Here is a 24,007-nt window from a genome sequence, read left to right on the forward strand (position 1 = left end):
TTAAAATATTTGCTGGATGTTTCAAAAAAAAAAGAAGTATGCACAAGCTCTATATGAGGAAAACTACAAAGTTCTGATTAAAGAAATCAGAGAAGAATTAAATAAATGGAGAAATAGTCCATGATCATGGATAGGAAGACTCAGTATTGCCAAGATGTCAGTTCTTCCCAGCTTGATCTATAAACTCAACACAATCCCAATAAAATCCCGGCAAGCTATTTTGTGGATATCAACAAACTGATTCTAAAATGTATATGGAGATGCAAAAGATGCAGAATAGCTAACACAATATTAATGGAAAAAAACAGAGGACAAACACTCCCCAACCTAAAGGCTTATCATAGAGCTACAGTAATCAAAACAGCATGGTATTAACAAAAGAATACACAAGAGATCGATGGAATAGAATAGAGAGCCCAGAAATAGACCCACATAAATACAAGTAACTGATCTTTGACAAAGGAGCAAAGGCAATATGATGGAGAAAATAGACTTTTCAACAAATATTGGAACAAATGAACACCCACATGCAAAAAAAGAAAAATCTCAGCATAGACCTTACACCCTTCACAAAGACTAACACAAAATTAATCATATATCTAAATGTAAAATGCAAAACATAAAACTCTTAGTAGGTAACATAGAAGAAAATGCAGATGACTTTGAGATTCGATGATGACTTTCTTAGATACAACAACAAAGGCACACTTGAAATAATTCATTGACAAACAATACTTTATTAAAATTAAAAACTTCTGCTCTGTGAAAACCAATGTCAAGAGAATGAGAAGATAAGTCACAGACTGGGAGAAAAATATCATAAAATACATATTTGATAAGGACTGTCATCTAAAATACACATAGAATCCTTGAGACTCAATAATAAGAAAATGAACTATCTGGTTAGAAATAAGCAAAGGACCTGAAAAGACACCTCAACACAGAAGGCATACATGGCAAATAAACATATGAAAGTGTGCTCCAAATTATATGTCATTAGGGAATTGCAAATTAAAACAATGAGATACCACTGCAAACTTTTTGGAATGGCCAAAATCTGAACACTGACACCAATTGCTGGCAAGGACACAAGGATGTGGAGCAACAGGAACACTCATTCACTGCTGGTGCGGATGGAAAACAGTACAGCCACTTCAAACAACAGTTTATCAGTTAGCTGTAGGACTAAACATAGTTTACTGTGTGATCCAGCAATCATGCTCCTTGCTATTTATCCATATGAGTTGAAAACAGGTCCACACAAAAATCTGCACACAGATCTTGATTCGTAATTGTTAAAACTTGGATGCAACCAACATGTGCTTCAGTAGATGAACAGATAAATAAACTGTGATACACTGAGACAGTGGAATATTATTCAGCACTAAAGAAAAATGAGCTATCAAGCCATAAAAAGACATGAGGAAACTAAAGAGCATATTACTAAATGGAAAAAACCAATTTCAAAATGCTACATGCTATATGATTCCAACCATATGACACTCTGGAAAACAAACAGATTAGTGGTTGCCAGGGGAGTGTAAAGAATGTTAACGGCAGCAAAGCTATTCTGCGTGACACTGTAATGGTGGATGCATGTTATTATAAATTTGTCAAAACCTATAGCATGTACAGCACTCAGAATGAACCTGAATGTAAGTTATGGGCTTTGGGGATAAAGACGTATTACTGTAGGTTCATCGGTTGTAACAAACGATGCGGAATATTGATAGTGGGGGAGGCTTGAGTATGTGTGCGGTCAGAGGATATATGGAAACTCTATATTTTCTGCTCAGTTTTGCTGTGAACCCAATACTGCTCTAAAAAATAGTCTGTTAAAAAATAAACTACATACCTTGATGTGACAACAAGAGGCGCCATCTATAGAGAATGAACACCTAGAGAGTTGTAAAATCCAAAAGGGTAAATAAAGAGCCAAATTACATCAGAGGCAACAGAAAAAAAATTTCAGTGACAGGAAACCCAATTTAAGAGACTTGCTCCCTCTTTAATTATTCCCTGCAAGCTTTCTATGAAATAGCAACATGGCAAAAAAGAGGGAAGATTTAGAGTAGGTTTCTTCTAAGGTGGACCTCAGTGATTCCTAACACATGATATGCAGCCTTTCACAATCTTCTCCCTTCAGTAACTAATAGAATTTTTCAAAATTAGGAAAAGTCATCTTTGTGGTTAGGTTTCAAAAAATCTGACTTCCACCTTGGTAGCAGACTCTCTTCCTCACCCAATGAAGCAAGCTGCGATGTTGGGAAGGCCCGTGGAGCAAGGAACTGAGGACAGCCTCCTGTCAATAGCCAGCTAGAAACACTGACATTCAAGCCACCCAAAAAAGGACATAATTTTACAAACAGCTTGGAAGCAGATCCTTCCCCTTTTCATATGACACTCCGTCCCTTGCTGTCACTTGATTGGAGCGTCATCAGAGACTTTGAAGCAGAGGACCCAGGAAAGCTGTGCAGACTCCTGACCTACAGTACTGTGAGAAACGTAAATGTCTGTTATTTTAAGTCCCTAAATTTGTTTTAGTTTACGTAGAAATAGATAACTAACAAAAGGGCTTGCCACTTTCCTCTACCAGCTCTCAATGTAATGCTAAATATTTTGGGATAATTGACTGTATTGATACTACTCTGCATCAATGAAACTTAACCAAAACATTTAGCTTAACCAAAACATGCATGGGCAGATCTGCATGCAGTTTAGTGTGAAACATTCCTTCATTAAGCACATGGTGATAATAATAAATCGTGTATGGTCTTGATCCTTTGGGTCAGCAACAGACACTATTCTATGCTAACAGTTTGACTATCATTACTGTACTACTGTTAGTAGCTACCATTAACAATCACTGTTACTGTTTCTGTGTGACCTTAGGCAAATAATATGATCTCTCTGAGCTCCGATTTCCTCACCGTTTAAATGGCTACAAGAAGAAGATTACATGAGATTATGTATGCAAAGTTTTAGAACGACTCTCAGAGCACAGCAAACATTTAATAAATATTAACTTATAATATTGTAAAAATTATAAAAGGAATTCCAGTTACTTGTTAAATCATTTTACACCAATAGACAATCTAAGGTTGTTGACCTTTTCCATAACATTGTACTGATATAAATTCTTGTACATTATTTACTGTCTTCTAGTGAAATAAGCAAATCTTATCATTTACCAAAAAACAGTTTTCCAGTAATCTGTGATAAACAAACTCTATCGATTTATCAAGAGGATCTTCTGTGCTACTTAGAAAGAAGCTGTAGGGAAAAGGGAGAAAAATTCTTGCAAACCCTTAACTAATAAAACATTATTTTTACCACAGAATCAAGGCAAAATATAAGTTTAAAAAATCTAATTTCCTTGGAAATATCTCCTTTCCCCAAATACAAACAGAATATATTCTGCCAAAGAGCTCAATAAAATGATAAAAATCAAGAATGATCTTTAATTGCTTTTAGTCCTTGGAGTTCAAAGGGAAAGGGGTCCCTTTTCCTTCCCTACAGAACCAAATAAAAGTATTCTTGATTCAGTCAAGCATGTGAGGAGATAAAATTATTACTTAACCATAGTACATTATCTTTCCTTATTTAGAGTATTGCTTTTATGACCACTCCATAAACAATGATCACACATCTTTTCTAAATAAACACCTAACAAAAATTCCTAGAAGTATATTAATAAATATAGAATACTCTAGAATAATTTCTTGCTAAAAAGTTATTTATGAGAAACATGTACTTAGGAAAACATAAAGCAGATGAGACTGAAAGAGAAAATTTATGTCAAGTCCATTAAAAGACACTAGTAAAAATAAAACCAACATGGGCCACACCTATCTGTGCCAAGCACTGTATTAGGTACCATCTGGTTCACATCGTTGTCTTGCAAAGATTCCTGCAAGTTAGGTGTCATTTCCATTATCTTTTTACAGACTAGGAAACCATCCCTCTGAGATTACTTCATTTACTATGATATATGTAGATTTATATTCTCGCAATACTTTTATCTAAGCTTATTGTGGGACTTCCCAGAAGTAAAGTCCTCTTTACCTAGAAGTTGGACCAAAAAAAATGGTTCAAATTTTATAAAGAGGAAACAAGGTCACATTTTAGCCAAGATTGCATTTCTGCAAAGGATTATGCTACACTAAGCCAAATATCTATGATAACACTAAACAATAAATACACCCACCCCCTGAGATTTGAGGTTGGAGAGTTTACCTGAGTTCCACCTTAACTTTCCTACCATCTTGCTAAAGAATTTTGATCTACCTTTCAGATGATAAGGAAAAGGGACAGCTCCATGAACACCGTGACTGACATTATTTTTCTTCTCTCTTTGGAGTATGTTAATATTTTACCCTTAAAACTAAAGTTGTACTGAGCCATTGCAATATTTTATCAGTAATTTCTGATAAATAAGCCCAAGGAAGGTTCAGGGAGCCCACAGCATGGAATTCTGGATCTCTTACTGAGGGAGTCACCCGGGACGTGGCTAACTGCAGTGACTCTGACACAGGTGAGAGCCATGGTACACAGGGTGGATGTGGGGTCAGGGGTGTCATTCCCAGGGTGCAGTTTTCTGTGGGCTGGTGGCAGCTGAATGGCCTTGTGTGCAAATATCATCCTCATTCAGTTTATCTGGCCCAAGCCCTCCTGTTTGCACTTAAGAAAACCTTCCTATGGTTTTTAAAGATCCAGCCAACTTATAGAGGCCAGAAGTCCAAAATCAAGGTGCCGTCAAGGCCATGCTCTCTCCAAAAGCTCAGGAGGCAAAGCCTCCCCTGTCTCTTCCTGCTTCTAGAGGCTCCTGATGTTCCTTGACTTGAGGCTGCACCATTTCAACCTCTGCCTCTGCCTTCACATGGCCCTCCCTCTGTGTGACTCCATGTGTTCCCTTCTTCTGTCTCTTGTAAGGGTATTTGTATTAGAGTTAAGACCTACCCTAAATCCAGAATGATCTTACCTCAAGATTCTTAACTTAATTGCATCTACAGAGAGTCTTTTTCAAAATAAGGTCATATCCATAGGTTCCAAAAGCAGAACATATCTTTTTTTTTTTTTTTTTTGCAGGGTGGGATGGGCACCATTCAACCCACTAGAGAAGCCTTGAGCTCTGTGGCCAGACTCTGGAGTCAGGTACACCTGGATTGAAATCTGTTCTTTACTTCCCAACTGAATGACCCAGAGCATTTTCTCATCTGTAAAATGTCAATAGTATAAGCACCTATGCCCTGGTTTATGATGAAAAATCACACAACAGAGACTTGGCATCGTGTCTGGCACAAATATTCCCTTTAATTACTAGCTATTTCCTCAATAACGTACAGTACTGGAGATGGCTCAGCTTTATGCAGGGACGAGCAGCTGGTCAGCATCCAGCCAGAAAGAATCCAAGACGCGTACATCACGGGCCTCTTGCTCTAATTGAGCTAATTTTGTAAGATGGAATCTCACTGTTGAAAGGAAACTTAATGACCATCCAGGCCAACGCACATGATTCCATGGATGATGATAATAAAGCTCAGAGAGAGAACGCATTTTAATCCATAATGACATAGATTATATGGCACAACCAAAACTAGAACCCAAGCATTCAGTCTCCCTGTTTGGTTCTTACCTCCATTCATTATCCCTTGTTAGATGAATCATTAGTGGTAATTATCCCCATTGACAAAGAGAAATTAAAATCTCAAAAATAGATTTTTTTTCCATTTTAGAATGTTTTCTCCAAACTGACTCTTCTTCTACAGTAATTACAACTAGTAATTTTAATTATACTAGCACATGCTGGTAGAGCAGTCTGGAGCAGACTCCCTCAAATAAATTAACATCCTTTCCCCTTCCACTGACTATTGGTAACAAAAGAAATGTACATGCCATGCTGACCTACTCACCCCTCTACTGCACAGTAAAAAGTGTACAATTTGCATTTTAGTGCTAATGACCTCAGAAATTTTCAAATAATATTCTGTTTGTTATCTGTGCCATCATAAATGTTCTAAGCATCTTGTATGAAAAGTATGTTCCTGAGATTTCAAAGTTGGAACTGGGGGGAAGGGGAAGGCATTAAGGGGTGGAAAGGAAGAGCAGAATAGTAGTAGCACAGACATTTTATAGTTTGCCCAGAATACGGGTCTAAGGAACTAATTTGGTACAATTATTACACTTGGTTTGGACTAATATTTCAGTGACTTATCCAACTTCATTTTTAACTACATTGGTTTTCACTTCTATTTGCTCATAGAAATTTGCCTGCCATTTAAGTCCCTTTAGTCACATCTGATTTTGATACAGTTATTTTTGCATTTATCTTATCTCCCCTCTAGAGGACCTAGTCCTTGAGAATTGAAAGGAGATTCTTCCTATGGTGGAAAGTTCCCGCGAGCAGGGCCTCTTTGATCTCACGCGTTACCGTATCTACAAGGCACAACATAGTGCCCGATACGAGGTGACTTCCAGGTAACTCACTGTTGAATGAGTTAATAACCCACTTAATGGACTCTCACTTAGCAAGCATTTATTAATTTGCACATACAGAGAAGTTCTCTGGTTGAACATTCACTTTTGTATATTCCACACAATGTGTTGCACGTGGTTAATATTTAAGTATGTCTATGAAATACACCACAGAAAGTTTTGGAAGATTGTAAGCTGGTTACCAGACTTCTTCTAAATAGAAGTATGGTTAACCTCATCTTAAATTACCTTGATAGTTCTAAAGCCACTTCTAAAGTAATTCTTTTTTTTTTTGCATTTTTTATTGATTCATAATCATTTTACAGTGTTGTGTCAAATTCCAGTGTTCAGTACAATTTTTCAGTCATTCATGGACACACTCATTGTCACATTTTTTTCTCTGTGATTTATCATAACATTTTGTATATATTTCCCTGTGCTATACAGTGTAATCTTGTTTATCTATTCTACAATTTTGAAATCCCAGTCTATCCCTTCCCACCCTCTACCCCCCGCCGGTAACCACAAGTCTGTATTCTCTGTCCATGAGTCTATTTCTGTCCTGGATTTATGCTTTGTTTTTGTTTGTTTGTTTGTTTTTGTTTTTTAGATTCCACATATGAGCGATCTCATATGGTATTTTTCTTTCTCTTTCTGGCTTACTTCACTTAGAATGACATTCTCTAGGAGCATCCATGTTGCTGCAAATGGCATTATGTTGTCGGTTCTTATGGCTGAGTAGTATTCCATTGTATAAATATACCACCTCTTCTTTATCCAGTCACCTGTTGATGGACATTTAGGTTGTTTCCATGTTTTGGCTATTGTAAATAGTGCTGCTATGAACACTGGGGTGCAGGTGTCATCCTGAAGTAGATTTCCTTCTGGGTACAAGCCCAGGAGTGGGATTCCTGGGTCATATGGTAAGTCTATTCCTAGTCTTTTGAGGAATCTCCACACTGTTTTCCATAGTGGCTGCACCAAACTGCATTCCCACCAGCAGTGTAGGAGGGTTCCCCTTTCTCCACAGCCTCTCCAGCATTTGTCATTTTTGGATTTTTGAATGACGGCCATTCTGACTGGTGTGAGGTGATACCTCATTGTAGTTTTGATTTGCATTTCTCTGATAATTAGTGATATTGAACATTTTTTCATGTGCTTTTTGATCATTTGTATGTCTTCCTTGGAGAATTGCTTGTTTAGGTCTTCTGCCCATTTTTGGATTGGGTTGTTTATTTTTTTCTTATTGAGTCGTATGAGCTGCTTATATATTTTGGAGATCAAGCCTTTGTCGGTTTCACTTGCAAAAATTTTCTCCCATTCCGTAGGTTTTCTTCTTGTTTTATTTCTGGTTTCCTTTGCTCTGCAGAAGCTTATAAGTTTCATTTGTTTATTCTTGCTTTTATTTCTTCTAGGAGAAAATTTTTGAAATGTATGTCAGATAATGTTTTGCCTATGTTTTCCTCTAGGAGGTTTATTGTATCTTGTCTTATGTTTAAGTCTTTAATCCATTTTGAGTTGATTTTTGTATATGGTGTAAGGGTGTGTTCTAGCTTCATTGTTTTACATGCTGCTGTCCAGTTTTCCCAACACCATTTGCTGAAGAGACTGTCTTTATTCCAGTGTATATTCTTGCCTCCTTTGTCGAAGATGAGTTGACCAAAAGTTTGTGGGTTCATTTCTGGGCTCTCTATTCTGTTCCATTGGTCTATATGTCTGTTTTGGTACCAATACCATGCTGTCTTGATGACTGTAGTTCTATAGTATTGTCTGAAGTCTGGGAGAGTTATTCCTCCAGCCTCTTTCTTTCTCTTCAGTAATGCTTTAGCAATTCTAGGTCTTTGATGGTTCCATATAAATTTTATTATGATTTGTTCTAGTTCTGTGAAATATGTCCTGGGTAATTGGATAGGGATTGCATTAAATCTGTAGATTGCCTTGGGCAGTGTGACCATTTTAACAATATTGATTCTTCCAATCCAAGAGCATGGAATATCTTTCCATTTTTTAAAGTCTTCTTTAATTTCCTTCATCAATGGTTTATAGGTTTCTGTGTATAATTCTTTCGCCTCCTTGGTTAGATTTATTCCCAGATATTTTATTACTTTGGGTGCTATTTTAAAGGGGATTGTTTCTTTACTTTCTTTTTCTGTTGATTTATCGTTAGTGTAAAGAAAGGCAACTGATTTTTGAACATTAATTTTGTAACCTGCTACCTTGCTGAATTCTTCAATCAGCTCTAGTAGCTTTTGTGTGGACCTTTTAGGGTTTTTTATATATAGTAACATGTCATCAGCATATAATGACACTTTTACCTCTTCTTTTCCAATTTGGATCCCTTTTATTTCTTTCTCTTGCCTGATTGCTGTGGCTAGGACTTCCAGGACTATGTTGAATAGGAGTGGTGATAGTGGGCATCCTTGTCTTGTCCCAGATTTTAGTGGGAAGCTTTTGAGTTTTTCACCGTTGAGAACTATGCTGGCTGTAGGTTTGTCATATATAGCTTTTATTATGTTGAGATATGTTCCCTCTATACCCACATAGGCGAGAGTTTTTATCATAAATGGGTGTTGAATTTTATCAAATGCTTTTTCTGCATCGATTGAGATGATCATGTGGTTTTTGTCCTTTCTCTTGTTGATGTGATGTATTACATTGATTGATTTGCATATGTTGAACCAGCCTTGTGTCCCTGGGATGAACCCCACTTGGTCATGATGTATAATCTTTTTTATGTGTTGTTGGATTCTATTTGCTAAAATTTTGGTGAGGATTTTGGCGTCTATGTTCATCAGTGATATTGGCCTATAATTCTCTTTTTTTGTAGTGTCTTTGCCTGGTTTTGGTATCAGGGTGATGGTGGCTTCATAGAAAGAGTTTGGGAGTATTCCCTCCTTTTCAATCGTCTGGAAGAGTTTGAGAAGGACTGGTATGAGTTCTTCTTTGTATGTTTGGTAGAATTCCCCGGTGAAGCCATCCGGTCCTGGACTTTTATTTGTAGGGAGGTTTTTAATTTCTATTTCTATTTCCTTTCTAGTGATCGGATTGTTCAAGTGTTCAGTTTCTTCTTGATTCAGTTTTGGTGGACAGTATGTTTCCAGAAACTTGTCCATCTCCTCTAGGTTATCCAGTTTGGTTCCATATAGTTTTTCATAATATTCTCGTATGATATTCTGTATTTCTATTTTGTTTGTTGTAATTTCTCCATTTTCCTTTCTTATTTTGCTAATTTGTGCTCTCTCTTTTTTCTTCTTTGTGAGTTTGGCCAGAGGTTTGTCGATTTTATTTACTTTTTCAAAAAACCAGCTTTGGTTTGGTTGATTTTTTCTATGGTCTTGTTAATCTCTATTGTATTTAATTCCTCTCTGATCTTTATTATTTCCTTCCTTCTGCTGCTTTTTGGGGCTTTTTGTTCTTCTTTTTCTAATTGATTCAGGTGGTGAGTTAACTTGTTTATTTGAGATCGTTCTTCTTTTTTGAGGAAGGCCTGTATCGCTATAAACTTCCCTCTTAGCACTGCCTTGGCTGTGTCCCATAGGTTTTGAGTGGTTGTGCTTTCATTATCATTTGTCTCAAGGTATTTTTTAATTTCAGCTTTGATTTCCTCATTGATCCATTGTTTTTTCAATAACATATTGTTTAATCTCCATGCTTTTCTTTTTTTCTCCTTTGTTTCTCTGTTGTTGATTTCCAGTTTCATGGCATTGTGGTCAGTAAAGATGCTTGAGATAATTTCTATCTTCTTAAATTTGTTGAGGTTTCTTTTGTGTCCAAGTACATGATCGATCCTGGAAAATGTTCCATGTGCACTTGAAAAGAATGTATATTCTATTTTTGGGGGGTGTAAAGCTCTGAAAATATCCACCAAATCTAGTTTTTCTATTGTAGTATTTAATTTCTCTGTTGCCTTGTTTATTTTCTGTCTGGAAGATCTGTCTAGTGATGTTAATGCAGTGTTAAAATCTCCAACTATAATTGTATTCCCATCAATATCCCCCTTTATCTCTGTTAGTAATTCTTGTATGTACTTAGGTGCTCCTATATCGGGTGCATATATATTAACGAGTGTAATGTCTTCATCTTGTATCACTCCTTTAATCATTATAAAATGTCCTTCTTTATCTTTCTTTATGGCCTTTGTTTTAAAGTCTATTTTGTCTGAAATCAGTACTGCAACACCTGCTTTTTTGGCTTTTCCATTTGCATGGAATATCCTTTTCCATCCTTTCACTCTCAATCTATATGTGTCCTTCTCCCTAAAGTGGGTCTCTTGTATGCAGCATATTGAAGGTTCTTGCTTTATTATCCACTCTGCCACTCTATGTCTGTTGACTGGAGCATTTAGTCCATTAACATTTATAGTAATCAATGATAGATGTGTGTTTATTGCCATTTTGAACTTATCTTTGCAGTTGAATTGGTATATCCTCTTTGTTCCTTTCTTCTTCCTTTTGTGGTTTGGTAATTTTCCTCTGTATTATCATGGATTTTATTTAATTTTTGTGATTCCCTTGTAAATTTTTGACTTGTGGTTACCCTTTTTTGTAAATCTATTAAAATTATACCCGTTTTTATTAAACTGATAATAACATGATCTCAAACCCATCCTACTGTTAAAAGAATTTAAAAAAGAAAGAAAAAAAATTCTATATTTCCCTGCCTCTCTCTCCCACTCTCAGTGATTTGTATGTCTTCTTTTATAATTTCGTGTTTTCTTTATTTGTAATTCATGAGTTATCACCTTTCCAGTTGTACGTTTCTCATTTCTGTAGCATCCTGCTGCTTTTCTATTTAGAATAGCCCTTTCAATATTTCTTTTAGCATGGGTTTAGTGTTGCTAAACTCCTGCAGCTTTTTTTGGTCTGTGAAACTCTTTATTTCTCCTTCTATCCTAAAGGATAGCCTTGCTGGATAAAGTATCCTAGGCTGCATCTTTTTTTCATTCAGGGCTTTGAATATATCTTGCCACTCCCTTCTGGCCTGTAGTGGCTGTGTAGAGAAATCAGCTGAGAGCCTTATGGGGGTTCCCTTGTAGTTCACTCTTTGCTTTTCTCTTGCTGCCTTTAGAATCATTTCTTTATCCTTGACTCTGGCCATCTTGATTATGATATGTCTTGGTGTGGGTCTGTTTGGGTTCTTCCTGTTTGGGACCCTCTGAGCTTCCTGTACTTGTATATCTGATTCCTTCTTTAAGTTTGGGAAGTTTTCAGTCATGATTTCTTCAAAAACCTTTTCAATCCCCTTTGATCCTTCTTCCCCTTCTGGGACCCCTATTATGCGAAGATTGGGACGCTTTATATTATCCCATAGGTCCCTTATGCTATTATCATTATTTTTTATTTGCTTATCTTGTAGTTCTTCTGAATGGGTGCTTTCTGTTGCCCTGTCTTCTAGATCACTAATTCGTTCCTCTGCATTAACTAGTCGGCTTTGCACAGCTGTTAGATCATTCCTCATCTCTGTCAATGAGTTTACCCATTCTGCTTGGCTCTTCTTTATAGCTTCAGTTTCATTTTTGACATATTTTATTTCTCTAAGCACTATCTCTTTTAATTCCTTCAGCAATTTGATCACTCCTTTTTTGAAATCTTGATCTAGTAGGCTATTGATGTCTATTTCATTGAGCTTTCTTTCAGGGGATTTCTCTTGTTCTTTTAATTGGGAAAGGTTTCTGTGCTTCTTCATCTTGCTCATACATCTCTGGCACTGTGGTTTATGGAGTATCAGTTGTCTATTTTGGATCTTAAGGATTTTATCTATCTAATGCCTATTTAGGAATAGAACTTAGGAAAAAAAAAGAAGAAAGAAAAAAAAGAGAAAAAAATAATAGAGAGAGAGAAAGATTTTTAAAAGAAGGGAGAAACTTCTAAAGTAATTCTAACATTCCAAGTTGGCAAATTTTATTTCCAGAGTTAAGGATAGAATAAAGGACCTATATAATAAAAATGAATTGTGGCACTAGTATGGCTGGTGGAAGTAATTTCAGAGCTATGCTAAAAGCCTTTTTAACATGGTCTGTCTAGCCTGGCATGAGAAAGGGTCTACCACTGTGGTCTACTGCTGGACTGTGGAGGGTGTACAGTTACTCCCACAGGGCATCCAGGGTAAACTGGACACAGCTGCCACTTAGCTGGTTGATAATGAGCCTGGGTGTTAGTCTCAAATCTGACTAAGTAAAGTGATTTTATTAAGACAACTCAAAGCAGAAAAACCTAGAGAAGTCCAGACTGCTCTCCAGGCCAGGGTACCAAGGTGTGAAGTTTACCTTTAGCCCAGTGGGTATGCACATGACACAAAGTTTAAAAAGAGAGAGCGAGAGAGAGTTGAGTAAACAGATTGTATTCATTTGCAAAGACTGACATAACAAAGTAGTACAAACTGAGTGTCTTCAACAACTAGAACTTACAGTCTCACAGTTCTGGAAGCTAGAAGTCTGGGGTCAAAGCCTCAGCAGGACCATGCTTCCTCTCAAGGCATTAGGGGAGGATCTGCTTCAGGTCTCTCTTAGCTTATGGTAGTTCTTTGGCTCGTGACAGTGTAACTCCAATCTTCTCATGGAGTTCTCCCTGCGTGTGTATCTCTGTATCCAAACTTCTCCCTTTTATAAGGACACAGTCACATTAGATGGTGGGCCCACCCTACTCCAGTGTGACCTCATCTTAACTAATCACATGTGTAACAACACTTATTTTCAAGTAAGGTCGTATTTTGAGGGAGTTGGGGTTGGACTTCAGCACTGAGGTGGTGAAGGTTAGGACTTCAGCACTTTTTTATTTGGGGAGAAGGTGCACAATTCAACCCATAACACAGAGTAACAGAATCAGTAAAAGAAAGGCGCAAACCAGGCAGGAATTTTGCAGGGAGGAGCTTGGTAATCCAAGGTTCTCTTTTTTCAAGCACCGACAGCCTAGCGCACAGGTAGCTTGAACTGGTTTGGAAGAGAAAGATAATTTTTAACACAAGGTTCTGTGAGGGCACAATCTCTCCTTTTACTCACTCCGGAGAGCCTGCTGACAGAACCCAGGCCAACCAAGCCGAATGGGAAAATGTAGGCACAGAGCCATTGGCTAGAACGAGTTCTGTGCTTATCACCTAGACAAGTTGACTGACATTAAAGAGCTGGATTTGATGGATGCCAAAGAGCAGTGGGCAAATGAGTCTGCTCAGGCAAAGAGCTTGACATTTTTTGGAGGAAAGGCATTATTCAATTATTCCTCCTTCCTCCAGTGCTGATTTTCAAGCAGCCCGATGCTGTACATTTTCAGGTCTTTGGAGTAAAGCACTTAGCAAGAGATTACATGTTGTTTCAAACTGAAAGAGACACAGTAATGCTTTTCCATCCTTCCTTCAATCAGCATGGCTATTTTCCAATATTAATAAAAAGTTCTGTTTCTGTAAACTAACTTCTAACTCCATTCTCTCTCGTGAGTTCCAAGGATTTGATGACGAACTTGGCATGCTAAATTTTACAGATCCAAATCAATGTTGAACACAAAAGAAAGACCAGTGCCCTATGGTAATATAAGAGCATGATTATTTTTGGACTGAAACTGCTTAACACAAGCACAGCTGCAAAGGTCTTGTTCCACTTCCAGAAGATTGTCTTTATATTCCAAATGTATCCGAGAGTCACAGAAACCAAGCTCAGACAGCATTATTAATATGAAATAAAGTTATGTCACACTTGGTTTTCAAAGATAGTAAATCCACCAACACCAGTGAAATTAAATAAATATTTGAAGTCTGAAGTTAACATCTATGAGGGAGCCAGGAAAAATGAAAATTTCAAATCTGGTTTAGGAAAAAAAATATCTTTTTCATTAGTTTTCTCTCAGATCATTTAAAGTTAACTACATATTGACTACAGAAATGATATTTATTCAATGATGAAACTTCCATCTAAATTGAAATTATTATGAATAAATATATACTCCTGTAAAACTGACTTACAGTGGAGTAGCATGCAGGCATAATGAGTTTTGGGATACAGCCAGTCTGATCTTGTCACTTCTGTGTTTAAATGTTTTACTGATGTCCCAATGAATTCAGGATACCTTTCAGAAAGCCTTTAAGGAGATGATCTTTGGTTGACCCTTCAGCCTCCTCTATAAACTCCACTCACCCCACCTTTCAAACCTTCTTCCAGGATCCCATCACATCCACACTCCTCCCTTCTGGGCACTTTGTATGTTTATTGTTTATTTTTAATCTCTGGAGGCCTGGGGCTTTACTTTACATTACTCCAAGGCTCAGTATTCCATGAAAGTCTTTGAAATGGGTTGCGTGCTTGTTTTATGTGCTACTTTGTGGTCATCCATGTGGCAACTATTATCATAGTTTTATACTGGGATGTACATGCATCTACCTCCTTCACCAGCTGCATGCGCCTTAAGAACAGGGACTCAGATAACTCATGCTATTTGGTCAGTAGATATTTAATAACATTGAATGAAAAAGTGAAAGTTACCACAAGTGTTTCATTGATTATGCCTCACGTATGATATGATAATTAAATGTGTTTGCCAAGAATAAGTGACATAATTAACCTATGTTCATAGAAAAATTAGTTCAGTACAAGAAGGAAAATAGCTGTGTTCTATTCACACTGGATTTGTGCTAAGGAAAATATAGACCAAAAAAAAAATTTAAGTTATATGCTGTCCTAGCTTACAGAAATAACATTTATTGATTATTTTTGCATCAGCTTTCCAGTCTCTCTCCCTTTCTCTTTTTTTAAAATGGGCATCAATATTTAAAAGAGATGGTGACAGACTAGACTACATTGATGTAATTTTCACATAATTGTGAAGAATATAGAAACAATTAACCAATACAAAAAAAAAGAGGAAAATGGCTTTTTTTTTGAAAGGTACAATGGCTGTCTTTCAATATGTATAAGATCATCATACAGAAGAGAAATTAAGCTCAAATCTGTAGGACTACTGAGAGTAGATCTAGTATCAAAAGGTTTACTAAACTGTATTTCAGCTTAATATAAGAAATAACTTTCTAAATATTTGAGCATTGTGAAAATTGAAGTAGCTTCCTTTTCAGAAAGTGAGTTTCTTTATCATAAAGGTAAATAAACTGAAGATAGTTGCCTCTTTGTTGAGAATATTAGAGAAGAGACACATCCATCAAATTAATCCTGGAGATGAGTCTGCAGTTCTTCTAAGTGTGAGATTTAATGAGTCTATGACAAAGGATTTTTTAAAATTCATTATCAAGAATAATTCCAAATGAATTATTCTCTTATTCTAAACAAGAAATGATACATTAAAGGAAGAAAATCCCTTTCACACAGGCTTAGTAAGTATATACAAAATAATTCCACTGTGCAAAAGGGATGAGAAATGTGTATCTATCTACATATATGTTCAATAAAAGCATGTAATAGAATGTCCATTGGAACACTATTTGTAATAGCCTCAATCTGGAAACTGCACAAATGCACTTCAGCAGTAGAATAAATAAAAGTTAGATACTCACCCAATAGAATACTTTGCAGCTACAAGGAGGAACAAATCACACAACACAAAAACATGGATGAATCACAGACATAAAGTTGAGCAAAAAGACACAGAAGAGTAACTAAAAGCAGGCAAAACCGGTGTATAGTGTTAGAAGTGAGGGTAAAGTTAACCCTTGAGGTGAGTTTTAACCTAAAATGGGCATGAGCGGGCTTCTGGTGACTCTCCACCCCTTGATTTAAGTGCTGTTGACACAGATGTGTTTAATTTGTGAGAATACATTGAACTGGACATATGATATGTGCATTTTTCTGTAATATGTTGTACATCAATGCAAAGTTGTAAAAATGGCCTCTCTGTCCATTAGTTTTCCGTATTCAATACCATAGAAGAAGCCATTATGGCAAAGTCAAGGGATTTATATTGTATTATATTAAAAACTGTCTAAAACCTTAAGAACAGAAATGTCGCTTTGCAGACAAACACTAGCAATGAACTCTTGGTCACCTTGATGCATTTCATCTAATTTTTACTAAAATCCATATGCAGTAACAACTAATTATAGATCTCTTTTAGATTTGTTTACATGCTGCTTTAAAAATCTACTGGTTTATTTGTCACAGGAACTCTGGCAGAAATTAAACCTCCTAGAATTTTGTAGCCGTTTCATTTACGGATGCAAGTATAGAGCCACATTACTGCGCTTCCCAGAAGCTTTCTACTTACTCAGTACAGCAGGTGCACTGACTTATCCAGCCACAAGCCACAGTCATTCTGATAATCTCTATGAAAACAAGAGCTCAACTGCCAGGTTCTTTATACTTTCCAAAGCCAACAGAATAGGTCTGGATATTACTCCTGGAAAAAAATTAATACTGTACCATGTAATTGACCAAAAAATATTTTTCAAGTATCGGCATCTATGTTCTGTACAGAGGTTGGCAAACGTCTTCTGAAAATGTCCAAATAGTAAGTATTTAGGGTTGCAGGCCACATGGTCTCCATCGTGACTACTCAACTCTGTGCCTGTTCTGTGAGAGCAACCACAGACAATACATAACCAAACGAGAATAGCTCTGTTCCAATAAAACTTTATTTACCAAAACCTGGAGTGGGAGAGATTTGGCCTGTGGACTGTAATGTTCAACTCCAGGTCTAGGGGAATGAAAAGGTGTTTTGATTTGTTTTATTTTGTTCCCCTTTTTCCTGTGTGCAACCAGTAGAGTATGTATTGTCATCTCTCAGCAGTTCCTAATCTGGGATAACTAGATTTGGGGATGTCCTTAGGCTTTGCTCACAATTAAAGTTTGGTGAAAGCAATTTTTTTTTATCTAGCACATGCAGAATAACTGAAACATAAGTCTCATGCATTTCACTAGAATCCCCTAAGTTTCTAATACAACCTATAGAAGAATATAAAAACTTCTTTATGATTGAAAATTGGGAACAACTCTTTTAACTAACTAGTACCTACTTGGTAAACTGAGAGTGGACTCTTTATTCCATTCTGTCACCCAACAACTACTTTACAAACACTATTGTGGCCATTGTACTAAAGGTTTGGTGGAAAATAGTGGTGTATATACAGAATTTCTACTCTCACAATCTTACAGGACAGTGGGAAGGTGCAGGGGTTAGTGCTTATGAATGTGCAGGCTGGAGCCTGACTGCCTGTCTTCCAACACAGGGCCTGACTCTCACTAGCGATATAATCTTGGGTAAGTTACATAATAATCTTTGCCTCAGTTTTCTTGTCCGTAGATGGTAAATACCAATACTATATAATCACAAAATGATTGTGAGGATTAAATTCATTAATTAAATTAGCTATCTAATATTTGTTTATGTAAACCCTTAGAATTTTAGCACAGGATTTTTCAGTCTCAGCACTGGAGGCTGACACCTTGGGCCAGACAACCTTTGGCACTGGGGGCCATCCTGTGTGTATTGTAGGATGTTTATAGCAGCCCTGGCCTCAATCCACCAGCACAATCTTTTCCATCCTCCCCCACCAGATGTGACAAAGATAAAAGTCTCCAGACATTGCCAAATGTCTCCTGGGAACAAAATCACACAGTGATTGAGAACCACTGATCTAGCACATATTAAGTGTCCAACATATATTAGCTGTTACTATATTTAAACATTATCTGATTTTGAATGGTAAAGGAAGAGATTTCTCATAGGAGGTAACTCTCGCACTGTCATTTATTACAAAATCACATATATAAAAAGCACACAGTACAATGTTTTGCAGACATTAAATCAGTCAACGTTAATTTCTCTCTTTCCTCCCCAGTCCTTAAAATTGACTTGAAGTGCAGGCTTCTCAGAATATTTCTTTTTTCTTTTATTGCTAAGGACTTCATTTTTAATTTCATTTTTATTTTTTCCCTTTCTAGACTATTAGCCAACTCTTTCAACCTCAGTTATAATCTTATTGCAGGTCATTTACTTGGAGGAATGGTTTCTTGCAGTGAATAATAAAAGAAATAGAATAAAACCACTCCTGACTGTGATGTTCTTATGCCTCCCTATATTCCTGCAGGAATTGAAAAGTGGCTTCAACAGAAACCCTTTTTGCATTTCTTTATTTCAATTACTTTTTGTTGAAAATCTTCATGACATGTATCAAGTTTTTCTTTGCTTTAGTAACTATAGCTGATGGCAATAAAAGAAGTTGTCTTTAATGATTGACGATCATTCTGGTGCTAGTGGCATCACTGTTCTGAGAATTGATTCTTTTTATACAGAACTGTAGATGTATAAGATTAGGGTGCCGAGCACAAAATATATATCTGCTGTTCAAGGTTTCAGATTAGTTGTGCCTGTTTAAAATTACAATTAAATATTGTGTTCCCTAAGTTATATCTTAGAGTCATCACTGTAAGTAAATATTAAGCTCTGACAAAAAAAAATAAAGGAGATTAAGAAAGGGTTCGTGTGGGGGACAATTTTAATGTTTCAGCTCCTTGAAGTCAGACCTTGTCTTCATTTGAGTTGGCCAATAAAATGTGAATAGAAATAAGGTGTCAGGTAGAAACTTTCAAACTGATATGTGGTTCATATCACTGTCCTCTTTTTCTTCTGCCAAGAGCTTAGGAATATTCCAAATAAAAATTACTCCATTCGTGTGGATCTCAGAGTGAAGATGGCATGGAACAACCAAATTGAGACAGACTTACAGCAACTATAATACATAAATCATCAGTGCTGTGTTTGTTACCACAGCATAACTTAGCATATGCTGACTGATACATGCAATAACAGTGATTCATTTATTAAACAGTTTTGTACTTTCTCTGTATATACACCAGGCACAAGACTAGACACTTGAAAATAAATAATAATTTAAAAAAAACAAAAGTAACACCTGTCCTTGAGGGAGCTTACCATAGAGTGAGATGAAAATAGTTACTAATTGGAGAATTAGATTACCTGCCAATTGCCTTCTGACTATATTCCTATTCCTAAATCTAAAATTGACTGGTTTTTCGTGACAAAGCAGAGAAGATGAAGCATGATGTGGGAAGTTAGATAAGAAAAATTTGGAGGCTGGCAGCTCCATGAACCTAATTAACAAGGTGGTTATCTTTTTGTTGGCAACCACAGGCCATGCCAGGAACACAGATACAAATAAGGGCAGACTCCATGTCCAACTGCAGTGGAGCAGCCATGAGATATTGTCAGGAAACATTCTCTCTAAACGTCCCTGCAGAGAAAACAGAACCCACTCAGCAGCCAACACTCCGCCAGCCTTGAATGGGAGACATGGCTCCCTACAATCCTTGCTGCTAACTCTACCACCCAGAATTGCTCTCCAGGGTAATCAAGCACTACTGTGCATCACAGGGCCTGGGAGGCCTGGTAAAGGAACACCCCAGGAACACAACGAAAACTTTATTATCTGGCTGTGGTCTGCCTTTGGTATTCCAAGGAGTCTGATGTATGGAAATGAAGCAATTGAAACCAGCATGATTTGGGTCTGATGGCTGTCCTCCTCTCCCCTAACAGGAGTAGGCAGCATTTTATGGGCCTCGTAAAAGAGTTTATGAGGCTTTGATGGGAAGTTGGCAGCCCAGGCTGCCTACAATGACCTGATGAAAAACAGCTCTTCTCTGCACCTACTTGAAAGGTTTATGGCTGTGGTTGTTTACTCAGAGCCCAAGCAGAGCCCAGGCAGAGCCCAGCCAGGGGAGTCAAAGAGATGGGCCTCAGAAATGAAGGTAGAGGAAAAACTTAGCTCTGTCCAAAGGCATCTGCACCCAGCAGGGATGCTGAACCAAGACCCCAGGGAGGCTGAGAAGACTTGGTCCACTGAGCACACTTAGAGATGCCTTTCTTCCCCAGAATCAAGTCATCACTGTCTTCCTCCCACTTCACATTAGGACACATCTGGTTTGAGAACTAAGAGCACAGGCTTTGAAGACATGAGACCTGACTTAAATTCTCCCCCATGACTTACTAGCAATGTGACTTTAAGTAAAGCATTGAACCTCTCTGATCCTCCTCATGCTTAATAATAATTAAATGAGATTACTTTGACAAAGTTCTTAAAACAATGCCTGGTCCGCAATGACCTTTCAGGAATTAATGACCATCACTAGAAGATCTAGCTTCAAGACTCAGTTCCATCTTAAGCAGGTCAATTAACCTGACAGATTCTAAGTTTCCTCACTGACCATGTGGAATGAATGGAATGGGGGTGAAGGAATAAATTAAGAAATTGTATTGGAATATAGTTCATAAATTTTAAGGTGGAATACAAGGGATTATGCACATTCTAAAAAGTACATTCTTGCATAATAATAATGATAATGTGCAAACATTAATATCATGTGTGCCATCTATCAGAGACTCTGCTAAGCATTTCACATATACTAGTGCACAGTTCTCATTACATGGCTATGAGCTACCTACTTTCTTACTTCCATTATATGGAGGAAACTGAGGCACAGAGAGGCTAAAGAACTTGCCTAAGATAGAGAAAATATTAAAACTCAGGGAGTCAGACTCTTTTATCCTTCCCATATTAATTTCCTATAATTTCTATAAGTATTTTCAAACTTAGATGTACATTTTCAAATTGTCAGACTTGCAGACTTGTGATTTTCTGATGAACCAGATGGCTGGGTCTATGTATCGAGTAAGTGCAGCTCAAACTAACTCCACTGAGAGAAACTGTGTGGCTTACCAAGGTTTATGCATCTCTCACTGACTCATTCCACATATATTAACTGAGTGCTTACAATGTGGTGGGCACCATGGTAGATGCTGGCAAATTACTTAAAATATTCACCAAGACATCTGCATCTACAACATTTAGTCTATTTCACACAATCTGACTGAACTCAACCTGGCTTCCACTACAGTCACTCAATTAATTTTATTCTCAAATGTCACATTCTAGTCACTTACCCTAATGTTTGTGTGTGTATGTATGTTTGTGTTTTCATCACACCAACCTTATTCAAAGTCTTTGTTTGCCACCTTTTATTTAAAATTCCCACTCCCTCAGCTCATAAAATGACACTTTTTTCCTTTGGAGAGTGCTTTTCATTGATTCATTTTCCTCCCCAAGCTATTGAGCATGGAACATTCAGTGATTCCCCCAATGCCTTATATTCAAAACCTCTGCCCTGGCATTCAATACCCTTCAAGATCAAATTCCATACTAGTTCTCCAGCTGTACCTCTAATGACTTCCTTCATGAATGAAACATTCCAACATTCCTCACTTTCTTATTCACCCCATCTCTGTATGATTATCCAATTTGTTCTCAGAATTAACTGTCTTCCCCATTTACAGTTGGGTTCAAGGCGTCCTGTTCACTTCAGGCTGAGCCCTACCTAGAAGTAGCATTTCCTTCTTCATACCCCAATGGCAATTTTCAGAGCATGGATTAGGTCTTCATCATTATGTTCATTCTCAAGCCTAGCACAGATCTGTACTCAAGGTGAACGATCAGTGTTATTGGATGGGTGGTTAGAAGGATGAATGAATGGCCACAGCTCTCATAACTCATAAGCTAATCTTGCTTCTAAAGCATATATTTTATGACGTTTAGGATAAGAATTGATTAAAATATCCATATTGGCAGTTGTAATCAGCTGCAGGTATTTTCATTGTAGAAAATGTTCTTCATTTCTACCATAAGCAAAATTACAGGGGAAAAAAAGCTCTAAAAAGAAAAGGCAGTGGTTTAGGACTCTGGAGCTCAGCACATCGTACATTGGCTACACCCCTGAGAGTCTCCGGTGTCTCTATTTCCTCCTCTGAACTGAAGTGAAGTTAAACAGAGAGCCTCTAAGTGTCCCTCTAGCTCAGGAAATGTCTAGGTCTACCCTGCATCCTTCTGTGGATAGTTTGGATCCAATATATCACACTTCTCCGAACAAGGAGATATTAAGAAGGCAATTCCATGGCACTCCATTAACAGTCATTTGCAGTGATGGCTGGGAATAAAGCAGGGTCCACACCTACCAGTGGGTTATTTTAGAGAAAATTCTGAAAAGAATATTTATAAAAGGATAGTTAAGTATATTTAAGAAAAAATGCCAGCTACCAATAGTCCCTGTCATATCTGAAATTCTAGAATTGTGTATGAGGCCCTGAATTATACTGAAGAGTGATTCTTAGGATATATATACATACACACACACCTGTCCATATGTGTATATATGTACATATGCATATATATGTATTGCATGTATGTGTATACATATAAACACATATGCATGTATATATACAGATATATTTTATATGCATATGTGTATAAATTATGAAACATTCAAGGAATGGAAATTTTAGAGGCGTGAAAAGAACAAGAAAGAACACAAAGACATATGGTAGAAATGGAACTAACTCCATTCAGTTGACATAAAACAGTTTTTCCATTTATGTGCTGAAAAGACAAAAGAGGTGGACCCTTTAGAAGATATTCATCATGACTGCTGGGGAAGGCATCGCTCGGTCCTTGTCAACAAGGAGTACGGAGCTAAGAGGTGATGGATTAACAATGAATATGTTTTCTATTGTGCTCATTATTTTATCAGGTTCTCTAGGTCCTAAATTCTTCCTAAATGAAACAGAATAAAATAATGAGAAATAACAACGTAATCTTCTCTTCATTTTTCATCAAAGCACTTGCTGAGAAATTACACCAGCATGTGACTTCAAGAGAGCCTTTACTCATCTCCACTTATTCATTTGTCACGTCAGTGTGACAAAAGGACAAATGAGTGGGAGAGGGAGTCTTCGGTCTTCAATTTATTCAGATTTCAGCGCAGGTACCTCATTTTTGAAAAACAAAACAAAACAGAAATCAAAAGAACTGCCACAACTATGACCAGAAACAAGTTATGGGCATTACAAGTAAGAAAGTATTCAAATAATTTTTCCAGAAAAAAAATGAAAAAGCTTCATTTGTTTGGACTGGGGCACTGATGAAGGGGAGGCCGTGGGATTGTTATTATTTTAATGCCCATCATATGCGAGGTCTTTTACAAATGTCACCCTGTGGATTTTTCACACAAATTTGCAAGACTAACTCCTCCCTCCTTTTTAACAGATGAAGCTGCAGAAGACTGAATATTCTAAGTAACCAGCCTAAGACCATCCAGTTAATAATTGGCAGAAAAACAATGAGTCCAGGGCTCTGTCTTCCCCAAAGGCTATGGTCTGGGTTTCATAATAACACCCTTTATTTCATCTCTTACTGTACATTTCAGTTAAATTTTTTTTTACTTATCAAATTTTTTTAACCTTATAACAAGTAAGAGAAAACAAGGTTGAGGCATTATAACTTTAATTTCATAGATAGGTAAACTGATACTCAAAAAGTATAAATTACTTGCCAGAGCTCATTCAAGTGCAGCACCTAAGACAAGTATCCAGATTTCTGATTTTAAAGCTAGTTCTTCTTACAGTAGAATATACTGAATTTCACCAAGCTCGATATCAAGACAAAACACTACATATGTTTTTATTCCTTAACACCTTAACACGTGGTCCCATTTTGAAATAACAGATTAGAATTACACACAGACACACACATACTTCTC

Source organism: Vicugna pacos, chromosome 2 (assembly GCF_048564905.1).
Source record: "Vicugna pacos chromosome 2, VicPac4, whole genome shotgun sequence".
Lineage (NCBI taxonomy): Eukaryota > Metazoa > Chordata > Mammalia > Artiodactyla > Camelidae > Vicugna > Vicugna pacos.